General features: G+C 43.7%; 1 long non-coding RNA gene across 1 annotated transcript in view; it reads left to right on the top strand.

The window, feature by feature from the left end:
* The first annotated feature begins 1558 nt into the window (after positions 1-1558).
* The window catches only part of LOC109299967, a 12310-nt gene continuing 1029 nt past the window's right edge, over positions 1559-12839 (top strand). The window contains exons 1-2 of the long non-coding RNA XR_002098077.1: positions 1559-1578; positions 6012-6019. This is a non-coding gene — a long non-coding RNA (uncharacterized LOC109299967). The remainder of the gene's footprint in view (positions 1579-6011; positions 6020-12839) is intronic.

The following is a 12839-nucleotide window of genomic DNA, read 5'->3' as shown; positions in this document are numbered from 1 at the left end:
GTTTTTTTAGTGCATTTTATTTTGGATTTGTTGATCTTAAATTTGCATATTTATAAAGTTTTCTTTAAAAACACAGATACTGAAAATGTATTCAGAGTTGTAATAGCATACTGTTATAACTCCTTTGAGGCTAATAATTTCTCAAATGTAATAGTAGGTTTGTATAGCTGTTCTGTATTTTCTACTCAGATATTCTTTGAGACAATGTACCATGTAAATTGGACGTGTCAGAATACTGCTCCAATTGTTCTATTATATAAGTATTATGTTTTTTCTGTCTTGTTGCAGAAAGACAACTAATAGAAAATAAGTAAGCTACTATGCACTACACCCCAAGGAAAATGTTGATTGATAATCATTAAATTTTGTGCATGTACTCAATGAGAAGAAAGCCATTTGTGCTTCTTGTTGCTGTATAACAACAAGAAAAACTTTTGCACTAATTAACAATCAAAAGTCAAACATAGTTCTTAAGGGGAAAAACAGTGTGCTTCATATTATAAATAAAGACGTAATTTATTTTATATCAAGAACTATACATTTAGGACTAAATCCACAAATGGATGTAGGCAGCTAGCTGCTTCATCCCATATTTAGTGCCTACATCTCATATTTAGACAATCAACAACCCTGCTCTGGTACCACTTGACCTACAGGCACCCAATATCTATACGTTTCTGAGATTAAACTTTCATCAGTGTCTAAAGGTCTGATTCTGAGCATGCTTAGAAGTGCCTGAGTCCCTGCTGTACTAACTACTCAAAAGTGGGGAAATATTCAATGTAACTTGGATTAGAAGACTGATTCCTTTAATCTGGTTGTTAGGGTACTCTCCTGCAAGGAAAGAAATGTGCATTCAGAGTCCCTCAGGCAGAAAAGGTCCTAGGTCTCCCACATCTCAGGGCAGTATTCTGAAAAAAGATCTATTGGATAAAAGGCCACCAAGGTATCAAGTGCTCTTTCTCTGTCCATTTTTAGAAAAGGAAGATTGTCCCCAGTTCATTTCACAAATGACTGAAGGCTTAGACATTTAACTTCAAGAGAAGGTTTAGGGCTATGAATCCTGTGAGAGAGAAGAATGTAGGATCATAAGATCACAAGAAAGTAGGGCTAGAAGGGACCTCATGAGGTCATCTGGTCTGGCCCCTGCTTAGGAAAGAATCGCCCATAATTAAATCATCCCAATCAAGTGTCTGTATTTATTTACTATCAAACCTGCTCTTGAAAATTCCAGTAATGGAGATTTATCAGCTTCTCTAGATGGCCCATTTCAATGTTCAATCACCTTCATAGCCAGAATGTTTTTCCTAGCTTCCAACTTAAATTTCCTCTGCCGTAGTTTGAGACCACTGTTCCTATTCCTGTCCTCTATTGCCACAGGAAAAAAAAATCTACCTCTATACTCTTTGTATTCTCCCTCCATCTCAAGGTAGAATTTAAAAATACAGCCCTGGTCTTGGCATCCCTAATGGCTACCTCATATGGCTCCCTAAATGTACCAATATGATGTATAGAGAGCCTAGCCACCTAACTTGACTGTTGTGCATTGTGTTACATAGGTGGATGCCTAAAAACTAGGTGCTGTAATACTCAGCATTGCAATGCCAAAGTCTCCTTTGTGGATCTATCCTGCATCAAAAGAGAAAGACTGAGGGAGCTGACTGTCATAGTTGTCTGGGTGACTTAATAAAATCACTGTGGTCAGACATAAAGATGAGCCAAAGCCTAGTCCTGAATGTAAACTCCTTCACATTTTGAAGGAGTGGATTTGGATTAGAAGTCCTGGATTTGGATATGCCCCTATGTTTTTGGAATCAAACACCAACCAGGAAAGGCCTTATTTTCCACTTTGGGTACAAATGCTGCCAAAAATTCATATTCTCACAATAGTCCAGCCTAAGAGAATGGAAGCTCCTCAAAGGGAATAGATTTTATGAAAACATCAATGTAGGAGGTGTCTGTGCCATCCAATGCCATTTTCAGGCACCAGCCACAGTCCAGTCCCTAACTGATATTTGTATCTAATCCTAAACCCAAAGTGGAAAACAGAGTACATTTATGCTGCAGTCACAGTGACTGCAGTGTAGTGTAGAGACAAATGAGCCCTGAATTAGCTATAAACCACCTAGCACAAATACTGGTAGCTGCAGTAGCAAGGAGTTCGTTGCAGGCTGCAAGACCCACCCAAAAAGAAGGGTGCATTAACTGCACTAAGCTCTATGCTTTTGCAGCTCTACTGCTACCAGTACCTGAACTAGCTAGCGTAAAGCTAGGACAGGTATTTCTACAGTGCACTGTAGACACTTCTGTTCTGCAGTATGTACTGAAACACAGACCCATTTTTATTGATAGCCTGTTGGCTGCATTACCTTTCTTCATGTATGTGTGTACAAGAATTATTATATATTAATATTGTCTTAATATATTTCATAGTTATAGTAATTGAAGGCCTTAAGCACATGTTAGAGCACAACGCTTTCAATGATTTATTTGACTGGTGTAATGTTAAACCAGAGCTCTCCTGTCTTCTGCATGCAGCCAAGTCTTTGAGAAGGTGGTTTCTCACTGTTTCTGAATACTGCAGCACTAAGAGAACAAATGGACTGTATAAATGTATTATTTATTAATAATTTTTAAAGCACTGTCTCTGTGTATGTGTGGCACCTATACTATAGACAAACACAAATTCATGCCTTGCCCTAAAGGGTTTGCAGCCTAAAAACTAGACCCAGAGAAGACCAAGGGCACTGGAAAACCTAAAAGAGGGAACTGATGCTGGTATATTTTGTATAAATATATAGCTTTTTCTTTTATTAAGAACCAAGTTTAGGACCAAAAACACATCAGAAAATTCAACAGTCTAGGCATCACAACCTGTTAGTTTTTAGATGCTAGAAAGTTTTTGTTGGTTTGGCTGTTCTAAACAGTAAACATTATATGAAAATATATCTTAACTCGGTTTAAAAAACCAGAATCCTGGAAATGTGTGCTTCAAAAGCAAATGTATCCCAGCTTTGCAGAAGAGTGAGGGAGTGATTTCTAGCAGTTTACTGCTGTACAACTGTGGCCCAGCTGCTGCTGTATGAGGGAGCCAAGGTTACAGGGCACATTGCCCTCAACAGATCCACATCAGTCAGACAGAAAAACAAGACATCTAAGTCTTTTCTACTTGGTACAGCTAGTGGGGACGTGCTCAAGCTGAAGGAACTAGGGGGGAAAAACTAGGTCTGCATTGCACAATTTCCATGGCATTGTACAAAACGATGTCATTGTATCCAGAATTTTCCAGGAAGGTTAATTGTGAGTCATTCAGTTTAACATTTCCTTTCATGCTCTGTGACATGCACTGAAGAGTATAAGTGAAGCTGGCTGCTACTAAGTTACCATAGGTAGAAAGATAATTTCACCATTCTGACAGTGCCATGGAGGGGAATGGCTCGGTCGAACACAGTCACAGTGCTGTTGAGCTTGTATAGCTGAGATGCATACAAATCCTGAGAGACAGATGAGAGTCCTAGCAGCTATCTGTTTTGCTGTCTGCCCCAGAGAAGCAATGTTGTGTTTCTCCGAGGAGCCTGCCTGCCAAGACTTTCCTGCCAGAAAACTCTTTTCTGATGTGGCAGGGAAGACATAGATGACAGGATTATTTAAAAATGGATTAATTTTATATGGACTACATTTGTAAAAATATCAATTTCTCTTCAAACTTCCCCAGTTTGGAAATAATGTGCTGCTTCTGCACTACCAGGAGATGCAAAGTTTAGCACCAGGAAAACTTACCACTTCTGAGGAGACCTCTCTGAGATCTTTGAGATCTCTATTATGCAGAGGCAAGATGCAGTCACTATTTGTGCCCCCCAAAAAAATCCAGCGATACAAAAGATACATTAAGGACCAAAGGGTTAGGATACTATGTATTGACTTCTACATTTTGGTTCCTCACACCACAACTGGGAAAATTTTACATTCCCAGGATCGTGTTGTATCTCTAGGTATGGATGTAATAAATAAACCCACTTATTGAAACTTCCACAGGGAGCACAGCAGGCATTTTGGCATATCAAGAGCATGAGTCTGTCAAAAGGATCCAGGAGGCTGTTAACCAAGGAGACAGCTTTTCCAGACAGGCCTGATTTGATATGGCCCTTTTGTTCTTCATGTTCCCTGTTCCTCTTCAAGCTTTCAGGAACATTAAAATGCACCCCTTTCCTTCTGCAAGAAAAGCACACACTAGGGATCTCAGACCTACTGATTGCACTCCCACTCAGATGACCTCTTATATAGTTGCAACTTGCCTCCCACTCCTCTTCCAAGTGCTAGTGAGCACTTCGAAGAAAATTTTCTTTTTATTTTCAAGGCATGGATCCCCATGGAAGTGGAACTTAGGAAATCTCTCTCACTTCCGCTAGCCCTTTCCTCAGATGCTAGGAAAAGGTATACACAGGCTAACAACTAGCAAAAGAGTAGGCTTCTCATCTTTGTCAGAAGACAGGAAGTGCTCATAGGTTATTCTGTTTTCCCAAGAAGGCCAAGCCTCAGAAAGACAGCAATTTGCAGCCAAATGCATATAATTCATACTAAATTCAACATAAGCAGCCTTCCCTTAAGAAAACTCTGAACTGCTCCTTAATCCAGAAGAAGAAATGGACCAGAAGTAGTTCAGTTTTGATGGGGCTTTTCCATCTAATGACTGTTTAATGTAAAAGGCATTAGCAGTCCTTGGGGTAAAGTTTGGACTCTCCAGGTCACCCCCTCTTGCAGGTGAGAACCTTAGTCATAATCATGGCCCCACTTGCTTCTTCGTGCTGGCCCAAAGGATCTTAAATTCTTCTTTTTCCAAAGTGACACAACTTCAAGAGACAGGGTAGAGAGTGTCATCCCTCCCAAATAACCTTATAGGCAGGACACTCTGAGAGGGAATGAGGGAGGTGAGCTGGCATCTCCTCCAGTGTGGTGGCTATACAAACAGCTCTACAACCACCTGGGTTCTTTTATTAAATAGGAGGTTTTCTTCTTTAAAAAAAGGAGAATTTTAAAAAAGAAATGCTCTGTGTTTCATTTTTAAAGGAATGACTTGTCTCTAACTCCAGGTAGGGTATGGACAGTGAATCTTAACTGACATAATAGTCAGGTTCAGATATGTTGACAACTAGCCTGCCAGAGGCCCAGAAATGGGTACATATACATGTTCTCAGCATGTGCCTGTTAGATTAGGAAGTGAACTAGTCAGTATACTGGTTTGTGTGACTCCCATTCTAAGGTAGCTAACTGGCCTCTGCTGGGAACTTCGACACTTAACCCAGAGCTATGAGTCCTACTACAGGAGCGAGGCATCCAAATGTGATGTTCAGCATTGCAATGTATAAGACCTTTGCAGATCCAGTCCAGTGATTCTCAACTCTGGGGTGCACTGCAATCCTTTCAGTGGTGCCACAGCATGCCACGCAATGTTTGCACTGCTAGGTGTGCAAGCATGATTCACAAGATAAACCTATAGGGCACCTATATATGTGCCTGACACCTGCTTTGACATGTGCCAATTAGTATGCATTGGAGCAGACTCAATTAACTGAGTCTGCTGGAGATTGCTAATTAACATGCTCCATCAGCCTCAGTGTCTCATGTATTCAGTGTCCCCATGCTTCAAAATGGTGGTAGGGGCACTTTGAAGCTCATCTAACAAGCTTTAATTAAAGCACCCCCACCACCATTTTGAAGTGTGGGATGGTGAATAGACGAGATGCAATGGGATCTTTAATTAGAGCAGGTCCCAAGAGCTGCTCTAATTAAAGTGCCCACCCACCACCCAAGAGTATACCCAGAGATTTCAAATGGGAATTCATAGTGTTAAAAAACATTCTGGGTGTATCTACATGTGCAATTGGCATTGGGAAAGAAACTCTGGAACAGTTTGCCCCGAAGTCAGCTGCTCCCAGGCACAGCAGCTTCATGTGCACCTGGGAACCACAGCTGTTTGATCTGGGGCGGATCAGCCCTGTGCTGAAAGGGAGCCAGAGTGGTCATCCCTGTGCTCCAGGTAGCAGCACTGGGTGGTGGAGAGGATGGCTGGGGCAAAAGGTGTTACAGATAGCCAGCAGGCAGCCCCCACACTGTAGGACCCTCATGCCCCAGCCAGCCCCAGTCACCATCTACAAGTGTGTTGAGGCACACTAAATGACTACGCCATAGGGCAGGGGTGGGAAATTATTTCAGGTGGAGGGCCGCTTACCCAGATTTGGCAGGCTGTTGAGGGCTGCATGGGTAGCCCCGCCCCTTGACAGGTGCTCCACCCCCTGGTCACCATCTTGGGACCAATGTCCCAAGGCCAGCACCAGTAGGGCCCAAAGTGTGTGGCAGGGGTCGGTGGAGCTAGGTTGAGTTGCACCAGCAGGGAGAGTGGGGAGCTGGCCCAGCTCCATAGAGCCCCTGCCGGCTGGGACACCATGCTCCTGCCACCCTGCTGTGGGCCCCACCAGCACTGGCCCCAGTACACCAGTGTGGGCCCCGTGTTCCTGCTGGCTCCTGCACCCATACACACCCAGTGCCCCCCGCCCTGTGGTACAGGAGGAGGCAGCGCACAGGTCCAACCCCCTTCTTACTGGCCCCTTTCCCACCCCGTGGCCGGCCCTCACTGCTGCAGGCGCTCGCAGACCATGTGGGGCTGTCTGGAGCAGAAATAGGCAGCCCCATGCGGGCTGCAAGCAGCTGCAAGTGGCTGCAGTGCGGGGCGCCAGCCATGGGGTGAGTGAGGGGCCACTTTTCCCCGCACTCAGCACCAGCTTGTAACCCAGCCCTGCTGCCAACCTGGGCTCTAAGTTGGCTCCAGGCTCGCCCTTTGGCAGCAGCAGCTGCGGCCCCACCGCTTGCTGCGCTGGGAAGTCTTAGCTGCTGCTGCTGCTGCCTGCCCAGAGCGTGTGCGCTGGGCAGCACAGAGGCAGTGGTGGCAAATACTGCCCAGTGCGGCAAGCAGGGAGCCGCAGCTGCTGTCACCACACGCAGCCCCGACGGGCAAGCCCGGAGCCGGAGAAGGGCCCAGGCTGGCAGTGGGGCTGGGTTACAAGGTTGTGCTGAGCATGGGGGGGGAGGGGAGTGGCCCCTGCTGGGGATTCCAGCTGTGGGGGTGGGGGTGGGGCTGGCTGGGCCCTGCTGTTGTGGGAGCCCATCGAGCTTCCCCTGGGTTCCAGTGCCCTTGGTTCCTGTCATTTTTGACAGGAACCAAGAACAGACAAATACTAATTTTCTAAATTTTTTAGGGGGCCCTGCAGTCTGGATAGAATGGCCTCGTGGGCTGGATCTGGCCCCCAGGCCATTTTTGGCTACCCCTGCCATTGGGTAATACTTGTCCCTGGACAGTACTATCCTACGGTGGAGTTAATTAATTTACTGTGCCTTAATATGAGTCTACACATAAATGGTGATGCTTTATTGCAGAACTAATCAGTTAGCTCCACAACAAAGATCATGTGTAGATGCTCCCTCCCTGTTCTTGGAAACAAAAGAATTGCTGTATTATTTCTTTTGTAGTAAAAAAATTGAGTGACAACTAACAGCTGACATTTTCTGGGAGATGCATTGAGTCTAAAGACAGGTGCCTTGAGTCTTAAAAGGTTGAGAACCACTGACTTAGTCTTTAGACACCTACATTCTCAGAAAAATCTAATCACTAGAAACAATTTTAAGAAAGGTTCTTGAGTGTTTCTCCAGCATTGACTCATGCCATTATTTACTATGTTATATTGTTGGACTGCTGACTCCAAAACTTGCAAATGGTGATGCCTGAAACTCCTAATAATATAAAAAAGAAACAACAATTGATTAGCATAATGTTAGTTTTCTTATCCAATGTATCCCTGGGCATGACTGCTTTATCACCTGCCCTTTCTATTAAAATTGTAATAAAAAGATGCACTTCAGGACTCAGTTTAGGATACTTAGGTTTTCAAACATTGGTTATTGTTTTAAGAACTATTATCTCTTCTGATATGCTCTTTGGGAAAGAACAAACTAAAAGGTGATCTACACATGCTAATTTTGCAGAAACAACACTAAAACTGAATAATCCTCTTCCAAATCTAGATTGGGTTTGAGATCTCAGAAGTCATAGGCATTCTGAGATTTCAGAAGCAGGGCCAAGAAGTTAAAACAAAATATAAAGTATTAACTTATCACACCATAAAACAGTGATCTTTCTCTGCATGGGGAAAGAAGGAAAGGGAAGAGGGCCTTCTCTCTCCCCTTCAGTGAGCCTCAGGGTGCCTATAGACTTACATCAAGGCTGGTCCGATGCACTGTAATTACAGCATGCTGGAAAAGACTCAATTAATCGTAATCAAGTAGTAATTACCATGTTCCAGCAGACTCCAGCATCACGTGATTTAGCATCCCTGCACTGAAAAATGGCAGCAGGGGCTCTTTAACTAAAGCTTATTCAATGAGCTTTAGTTAAAGGACTCCCATCGACATTTTTCAGTGTGGGGATGCTCATACATGTGACTCTCTGGGCACTTTAATTAGAGTGGCTCTTAAAGCCACTCTAATTAAACTGCCCCCTCCCTTCCTCCTGCCTCCCAGAGCATGTGTATAAATGCCCTCAGGGAACACCACAAGAACTAATAGTGTTATAAGTGGTCTCTTTCAGGTACTAGATAGAAATCTTTCTCCCCAAAAACATATTTTAGAATAATATCATTGGAATCAAGGAAATAAAAGGAGCAGAGAGCTTTGTAAGACAAGTTCCTGTGATCACAGTAATTGTTTTCTGAGAGGCCGTCAAAATACAGAGGGCCAAACTTAGTCCTTGGTCTGAAATTGTGCTACAAATTTGCATCATACAATGTTTCCAGAATATAAATGTTCTAGAGTATCATCATTATCACCACAGTAAAATTTGGCAGCTTTGTTCCCCAATACCTGACACAGTACCTCCATCTGACTTTTATTGGTGAAAAATAGCCACCTCAGAAGCTGATCACCACTATGGTACCTATTCTGTTTCAACAGAAATTTCACATCAGTCCTTTTCTTAACTTTACAATAAGCCAGTTGGAGCCCGATAATTCCCTCTCCCCTCCCCCACTGTCGTGACAATAGAGAAATCTACTTCTCCACCAAATAATTTACATCAACCCAGAGAAGAGCACCATCATCCCATCTCACCATGTTAACTCTACTTCAACATAACATAAGAGCTAAGAAGACAACACCTGTAAGACACATCAAAGATATCCATCAACATGATAGATCTTTCATGGTGGGGGAGTGAGTGACCATCTTCCCCATTACATGATTAGTTTCAATAAATCTGGCCTTTCCACTGATATCTGGTTGAAAAGCTACTCCCCCCTCAGTGGAAAAATTGAAAGACACAATATCTTTTGGAGGCTCCACTCCCCAGTCAGCTCAGAAACGAAAAGCTCAGAAATACCTTCAAATCACCTTTGAAAGAATTTTGCTGCTCTTGTAGCAGTGATGCATGTGGTGGTCTCTATAAGGTAGGTGTTCCAAGTTGATCAAATTTGGAACACATCATTTGACAGCAAAACTTTGAAGTGACAGGGAAGTTCAGTGCATTTGCTTTCCTTCAGAATTCAAGCATGCAACTTTTCAATCCTGATCTGTACCCTATGTATCACACGCATCAGCAGAAGTCTTTACAAGCAAGTCTTCAGAATTATGCTATGGACAGAGTCACATCCTCTCTTTCTACAGGAGTTATGCATGTGGCTGTAAACAAGTAGATTAGCTTATTCACCAAATCCTGCTCCTTAGAGAACAGTTTATTAACAAATATGCTCCAATTTATTTAGGTAATAGCAAGGGAAAAACTTCACCGACCAGGAATTTACAGTATAGCTGAATATGATCTATGCCAATATTCAAGAAAACAGTAATCCCTGGAAGCCTGATATTCTTATTTTTTAATCTATTCCTTAGGCCCTTGTGGAAGAGGAGGAACAAGGAAGCAAATATCATACTGTTTACTCTGCACTGATCTGATCTAGCACGGTCTGACCTCTCATATGTCTGCAGCTGTCATCCATGTTATTTATCTCACTTCTCTAGAAGTTTGCTGTATTATAAAATGCTTCTCTGCCACCTTTGTAACCCAGCTTTGTTGCAAGATCTTTATTGTGTACCAGCCCCATCTACTTTAACAACCATGGCTTTAACCAACAATATTGTGCCAACTGGATAGCTGGGACTTGAAAAATAAGTTTTTCCTACCTCTCGGGACAGGATTTGATAAGTGGAAAATCCCTGAGTGGAATGAAGGGATAGGGGTAAGAGAAAAGGTATCTAAGAAAGAGGGTTTGGGGGACAGCTACACAAAGGCATACAGAAAGCCTTGAGCAGAAAGTGTGTGGGGGTGGGAAATTGAGCTTTTGTGTTGAAATGAAGTGATTTAAGCTGTAGAACCAGCCAAGGTCAGGAGAGGGTGAGATAAGCCGAAAAAAATTCCTTGGTAAGAAGCCAAGATACGAGCTGTTAAAAAGGATGCTGGATAACCCCCGAGAATATGACCCTAGCCTAAAGGATGTTCCGGCATGCTAATGCAATTAAGACACAATATGCATCAAAAGCATATTATTTTTTTCTACATCTATATATTTAGGGTAGACTCCTACTTTACCAATTAGGGGTACATTCTGTTATCCAATTTAAGAATATTATTCATGGGCAGAGGTCACTTAACATGGTTAAATCCAATTTTTAGTTTCTATTTCTACTTGTCTTCTCCCATCTAGGGAACTTATGCATATAGTGCCTGGTATGCAGCTAAATACAGCAGCATGGAACAGCTGCACATCTCCACATTCAACTGTTCTTATGTGGCTAGAGATGGTCTATAGGGTGTCCCTAGCAGAGTAGGGCCCTGTGTAGCTAAAAAAACTATATCAGGCTCAGAGCTGTTTGGATCCAAGAAACAGAGGGTCATGGATCCCTACCTAGAGGTGTAAGGTAGGAGGTTAGGGAGAGATGGGTATGCAACCCCAAAGCTATACTGCCCTAAGGGATGTTCTTAATTTTCTCCTAGGTGCACCATCTGCCAGGCCCTGTGTCTGTGAGGGTTAGGCTTGGATGTAGGCAGCTGGACCTGCAGCTAGGCCCTAAGAAACAACTAGGAGGTCAGCAGGATAGGGGCACAAGTGATCAGATTATCAGGTCAGTGGAGCAGAGAGAGTACAACCTAGCTCCCGGGGAGCCAGGAGGGGAGATCCAAGAGACATGGTCTGAGATGTAAGCTGAGGTCAGGAGCTAGGGGCTAGAGAGCCAGTGTCAAGTTCTAGGGAAAATCCGAGATCAGGGTTAAGAAAGTCAAACCAAGGTCAGAAGTGAGGAGAACTCTGAAGAGTTGTGAATGCGAGGCTTGCCAGAACAGACTGAGGTTGTGTCAAGGCATGCCTGCAGCCTGAGGCCTACAGGTGTGCTTATAAGGGGTAAGTTGCACTTTTGGCAGCCAGTCCAGCTGCAGAGAACTGGGGAACTTGCATTTTTTAGGGATCAGGGGCAAATGTGGTAACTCGGGTGTTTGGCATGCTGGGCATGCTTGATCAGAGAGAAGCCTGATAGTGCCAATAAGGGAAAGCAAGGCAGGGGGTCTCTGCTAGGCTCCCATGTACCCACCTCATCTCAGAGCTTTCCTTTCAGAGGCTTCTACCCTGATCTCTGGGATAGAGATTATGGAGTCTGTATGTACAGGTAGCAAACTCCTGGCTGAAGCTCCCCACTGTTGCCTACCTCTGCCTCCCCTCCAGTAAGTGTCACCTTGCCCACTACCTGAGGTCCCTCCATTGTTTTGAAAGCTTTGGGCATGCTAAGGCTGGCACTGGTGTACCCATGTTGATTGTTACCTGGTCAGCAGTGGGTAGCCTGCCATCTAATCCTTTTAAGGGAAGCCTGACAACATGGCCGGACTGAGCAGCCAATAAGAGCCCCTTGGGTGGGCCCTGCTAATAGACAGATATACCTGATTGACTACAGAGACCCGCCAGACCACCTGGATTCTGTGTAGCAAAACCCCTAGTTTTTCTTTTTTTTTTTCTTTTAAAATGCATTCCCTCCCCTTCCCCAACCGTTTCTGACTTTTTCTCTCCCTCTCGATTCCCTATAGATAAGTATAAGTAAGCTAAGATGTAGGACAAGCTTTAACATTTTATTTTAGGTAGTAAATTTTATTTTTCTCTCCCCTCTTTGCTATTTTGATATAGATATCCACTCTTTTATAAGTGATAATTATTATGTTTGTATTGATTTTTTTTACTGCTTTTATATTGTGTGATAACTATTTTAGGCCTACATATGTAAGTTAGCATAAGTCATGTCAAGTTTCCATCTTCTAATGTCAAGCCTCCATCTTGTGTCCCCTGGCCTATGACTCATACCTACCCCTCCTATATAACTTGGTTCCTGAATGAATGGGGATGAATGAAGGTGCTTGAGACACAATGGCAGTAGGTCTAAAAAATAGCTCCCTCTGAATGACTGAACCATGAACACCAATACCTGGACCAACAACCCAGCCCTTGGAACCACCTATCAGCATTCAAGAAACAAAAGATAAGGCAATCCACCATTGTGCCAGGGCTCCGCATGCTCACTAAGAACACTTGAAGCCCTCTGGAACAGGAATGACCTTGCCTGGACAGGGCCTCCCCATAGGAGATCAAAAGTAGCCTGCCCCATAAAAAGGAGTAGTGAAGGCTGACTCCTTGGGACCCCCTCTCCATCTAGACCAGCACCATTCCACACCACCTATCCACCCAAAGGCCCTGCTGGAAATCCCCTTTGGACAACACCTACTAGACAATGACCCCTTTCCAGCCTGGATAGGTAGCTAT

Source organism: Gavialis gangeticus, unplaced genomic scaffold (assembly GCF_001723915.1).
Source record: "Gavialis gangeticus isolate Ggan-Ray unplaced genomic scaffold, GavGan_comp1, whole genome shotgun sequence".
NCBI lineage: Eukaryota > Metazoa > Chordata > Crocodylia > Gavialidae > Gavialis > Gavialis gangeticus.
Note: the sequence above shows the minus strand (reverse complement) of the source record. Positions and strands in the feature narration are given on the sequence as shown.